Source organism: Meles meles, chromosome 8 (assembly GCF_922984935.1).
Source record: "Meles meles chromosome 8, mMelMel3.1 paternal haplotype, whole genome shotgun sequence".
Classification (NCBI taxonomy): domain Eukaryota; kingdom Metazoa; phylum Chordata; class Mammalia; order Carnivora; family Mustelidae; genus Meles; species Meles meles.
Genome location: NC_060073.1, coordinates 8,382,941 through 8,388,233, shown reverse-complemented (window position 1 = coordinate 8,388,233; position 5,293 = coordinate 8,382,941).

Genomic DNA, 5,293 nt, shown 5'->3' with positions numbered 1-5,293 from the left:
TCCACATTTTTCTTCTTATGGATCGGCCAGGATCCTCATGCTTGCCGTGCGGGTATAAGATCTTGAGTGACAAGGCCGGGTGAGCCTCCCCGCCCCGCCCCCCACCCTCCCGAACCCAGCCTTGCAGACTAGTCGTCCAGCTGATGCTCTTTGCCACATCAGTCCTGAAAGGTTGATTCGTATCAAAAAGACTCTGATGTCCTGTGACTCCCTCATCCCTCCCCAGACTGAGTTTTTCTTCACCTCCCATAAAGATGACGGCACCGTGTTGCTTCGGCTCTGTGGATCGTGACTGTGTGTGGGTAAACACAGCTCAGTGACGGAATCCTGCAGAACACGTCCATCCCAAAGGTGGCTCAGATCAGCCTCAAACGTTCATCCTCCCGACTAATCTCTACTCCTACTCAGCCAGGAGCCAGAGACCCTGGGATTATGTGCGGACTCTGCCTCTGCTCGGTGGGCCCCGCGGAGAATGCAGTCCTTGGTTCTGCCCACACTGTCATTCATCTTTGAGCCTTAAGCACTCTCTTCCCCTAGTTATCTCTGGGTTCACTATCAAGCAGCTCTTTAAAAAAAAAAAAAAGTAAAGCCGCTCTTGATCTCGATGTCTTTACTTCACCAAGCAGAGACATTACTGCGATGAACATGTACCCACTTAAAGCCTTGGATTAAGCGGGTCGAGCGGGGGCAGCTGGTTGAGGGGCCACAGAGTCTACAGTGAAGGTAAGAAACACGTGGTCAAGGGAGGTCCTAAAGCATTTAAAATAGCACCTAGAACGGTGTGCACGCTCCGTGATTGTCACTATTACTACTGTCATCCGTCGCTAGTGTGGAATTCTTATCAATGGTTGGCAGAGCACGTCTGAGAGGCTTCCCATCCAGCGGATGCTGCCCTCCACCTCCAGTCCCCTGCTGCCTGCAGGGAGCTCTCCCCGCCTCCCCCAGAGCTGCCCCATTTCTATTCCTTGTAAACACCGGCGGCTTGATGACATCATGCCTGGAGAGAAGGTTCTGGGCTGTGACATGGGAGTCACAGTGGCCTTGTCTTTCTGACTCACAACTTCTCACTGCCACCCTAACCCCTGCTCTGAGGTTCTGGGAAAGGTGAAGGAAACCATCTTTCATCAGGGTGAGAAAACAAGGGCGTGTGGCCTCTGCTGATTTCCTGGAAAGCGTTTCTTCTGAAGCAGAAGCAGAAATACCCAAATGTGTTCATTCACAAAGCATCCCCCTCGTGGCCACGGACTCAGACATGCTTTACCTTTGGGGTTGAACTTTAAGTGTATCTGCCTGAAAGCAAACATAAAAATTAATCTTTTATATTTAACCTAGCAAGCTGAACAATTTGAGTCACCAAAAGATTAAACAAAAAATACCCACCATGAAAAAGCAAAAAAAAAAAAAAACAAAAACAAAAAGAAAAAACAAACCCAAAACCAAAACCACTTCCTCTGCACCTGGGAGAAGCCACGGGGCCCAGCTGTCTTCTCATTACAGGCTCTGCTTAACTGACGGATAGCTTCAACTGCGCTGGGAGCAGATAGTTTGAGAGAACAGAACTTATGTGGCTCGCAGAGCCTTCCCTAAGTTTGTATGACCATTTACTGTTCTGCTAAAGCAATTAAAGAAGTTTCTGTAGGCGCAGCATGGGGGTCAGAATGGTCTATGACCATCAGAAGGCAGTGCGTCCAGTTCCCACAGCCCTTATGTTGGGCCAGACCACATTTGGCTCAAGCATCCAAGTCCCGCAGATTCGGAAGCCAGCCTTCCCTCTAAAATCTTGCTTTTGTGGAGTCCTTGTGCCCTGTTGCTTGGAACGCAAGCTGGTCCAGCCACTGTGGAAAACAGGATGGAGGTTCCTCAAAAAATTTAAAACTAAGCCATAAAAAAGAATGAAAGCTTACCATCTGCAATGACAGGGATGGAGCTAGGGAGTATTATAGTAAGTGAAATAAGTCCCTCAGAGAAAGACAAGTACCATAGGATTTCACTCCTATGTGGAACTTAAGATACAAAACAAACGAGCTAAGGGCCGGTGGGGGAGCCAAGAAAGCGACTCTTAACTGTAAAAAACTAGTGGTTACCAGAGGGGGGTGGTGGGGGATGGATGAAATAGGAGATGGGGATGAAGGGGGGGGCAGAGACAGAGAGAGAAGTAGGCTCCACAGGGAGCCCGACTGGGGCTCAATCCCAGGACGCTGGGATCATGACGTGAGCCAAAGTCATACGCTTAACTGACTGAGCCACCCAGGCAACCCACGTCTGACTCTTGATTTTGGATCAGGTCATGATCTCAGGGTTGTGAGATGGAGCCCTGCCCTCAGCATGGAGCCTGCTTAAAATTCTCTCTCTCCCTCTGCCTCTGCCCCTCCCCCCACACTTGCACTCTTGCACTCTCTCTCTCTCAAAAAAAAAAAAAAAAAAGAAGGGGGACACATGCATCTTTATGTCTTTTGCAGCATTATTTACAGGAGCCAAATTACGGAAGCAGCCCAAGTGTCCACCGCGGATGAACAGATAAAGAAGCTGTAACAGACACGTAGAGAATGGGATATTACTTATCCTCGGAAGAGAACAAAATCCTGCCGTTTGCAACAACATGGATGGATCTAGAGGGTATAAGCCCAAGTGAAATAAGTCAGACAGGGAAAGACAAATACCACATGATCTCACGCATAAGTGGAATGTAAAAAACAAAACGAAGGAGGAAAGAAAATGCAAACAAAAGCCGGACTCTTAAATACAGAGAACAAAGTGGTGGTTATCAGAGGGCAGGTGGGTGGGGGATGGGTGAAACAGGGGAGGGGGAGCACGCGTTTCACGAGGAGCACTGGGCCAACTATAGAATTGCTGAAACGTTATATTGTATACCTGAAATAACTATAATGCTGCATATTCATTATACATGCACTAAAATTTTTTTAATTAAAAATACATACATTTCCATAAAAAATAATAATAAAATCTTACTTTTTTTTACCATGTTCCCTTTCTGTGTGACTGCAGAAGAACCAGTTCCCTCCCAAGGTTTTCCCAAGGATGTTGACCTGGAACACCGCCCCCACCCCGGGTCTGCTTGATTCTGACGGACTCCCTCCAGCGGTCCCTGGGCCTCTTGTCTCTGCAGCAGTCACTGTCTTGGGTACCACAGCCTTGTGCCTGGCTCCTTCATCCCTCTCCCCAAGACAAGGCTCGAGAATAACAAAAGGTGATTGTGAGCATTAGAAGACACCGGGAGCATCTCTTCTCCCCTCTGCCCATGTCTCCCCTCAGCCTCTGGCCTGATGCCAGAGAGGAGGGCATCATTCTTTGACTCAGCTGGCATCCCTGACTGACATGTTTTCCACTCTCTCTCTCCCACTTGCAGCCAGTGATAACAGATCCTTTTACCCTCATAATAATCTTTGCAGAGCCCATTCAGTGTTTCCTGATGCCGCCCTTTCAATCGGTAAGCCAAGCACCCAGACTGAGTACCGTCCCTGCTGGGCCATGTGTCATGACTACTGGGCCCCCCACTGTGAAGGGACTCAGCACAGTCAAGTTCTTTGACTTTCCCTTGGATGTGCCCAGTGGACCAACACCACCACTGAGCCCACTCCCCCATCCCCCCACAGGGAAAAGGAATCAAAACACTAAAAAAAAAAAAAAAAAGGCACACAAACAAGAGATCTGTGCATAACATCTTGGAAACATTGGCATTCACATGGCTTTCCCGGAGCAGCAGGTATGTGCCTTATAGCTACAAGATGGAAAAGGCTCACCCGAGTGGTCCCACCCAAAGCAGAGAATTCAGTTATGACCATAGAAGGCAGGAACTGCTCCAAGTTTGTAAACAGCACTTTAAGAAACCCTTCTCCCTCCCACCCCACACCTCCAAAGTGTAGGGTGTGCGTTCCAGAGCTCGGAGCCTTACGGGCACCTGCGAGGCAGGAGTAGATGCCATCCAGCAGGTGTTCTCCACACCACGCCCCACTGTGTCTTGTGTCCTTCCAACCCATGCAACTTCTTGCTGCTGTCCCTGAGCGCTGCTGGTGGGTTCAGGCCATGGTGGGGAGAGCCAGGATGTGGCACATGCTAGACGCGCAAAAATGTTTGTTGCATGAATGAGGGAACGTAAACCCTGATACGCAACTGAGGCCCTTGGCCCCACTGGGTGCAAACTGAAAGAAGTCCCAAAAGTGTCCTTCTGTCCCAAACCTAAGCAAGAGATAGATGAGCCCTTAGTTCACAAGTTACTAACCACTCTCTGGCATGGGGGAGTTGTTTGTCTGTTTACCAAACAAATCTGGTTTTTTGGATGAATGATTACTATGGTCTGGGAGGTCAGAGTCATCTTCAGAATCAAAAAGTTCACTAATAGACGACAGAGTTCATTCAAAACTAAAAGGAATATACTTTACAGGAGATAAATTCCTGGTGGTTGGGTTCTACTTCAAAGGAAGCCTCAACCTAGACCATAATGAAAAAGGAGCTGAAGGGACCAGTATTGGAAGCTCAGCAGATTCTAGGGGGTGTAGAAGAGAGGGTTGGAGAGACTCAGGGTAATAACGACTTTATCCTCCTCGTGATTCACAGAAATGAGGGCATATGCTCCACCGACCGACCCCTGGAACTCCCACGCAAAGCAGAGAGAGAGGTCATTGGAAAAGGCAGATGCAAGACAGAGACACACACCCAGACCCAGCGTCTAGACAATAGGAGGATGCAGTCAAGTTCGGATTGCTAGGAAAAGAGTGGGAGGGGGAAGAAATGAGAGTGTCGCTGAGAGTCTACTTTGTCCAAATAGGAGAAAGGCTTGCGGGCCATCCTACCAGATCTCATGTGAATGCTCTGGGGGCTCCGTCCTGCTTCTGTCCACATCGATCACGGTTCCTAGCCATTCTGAGAGGCCCTCTCTAGCCTTCCCGGATCTCTTCAGCTCTCAACAAGCACCAAGAGGCCCTGGTCATCATTCTAGATCTGCTTTCACACCAACAGCAGTCAACGCACACACAAAAATCACTCCTTCCTCTCCCTCATGTGCACAGAAGTCCGCAGAGGAAATTATTTTAAATATTCCTCTGAAGTCAGTGAAAATAACTATTTCTGATTTTCCAGTAATTCTAAGGTAGAAAAACAAAGTAAATGTCGATTATACTTTAAAGCAGGGGGTATTCAGCAACAGAGAATAAGGCTGGTGTATGATTTTGTATTAAGCACGGGGGACCCTGCATAGCAAGCCGCTGAGTTTCCTTCAAGCCCTCCTCCCCCTGCACAGCGCTGCGAGTCAGGGAGAGCTGGACGTGTGTGAGGG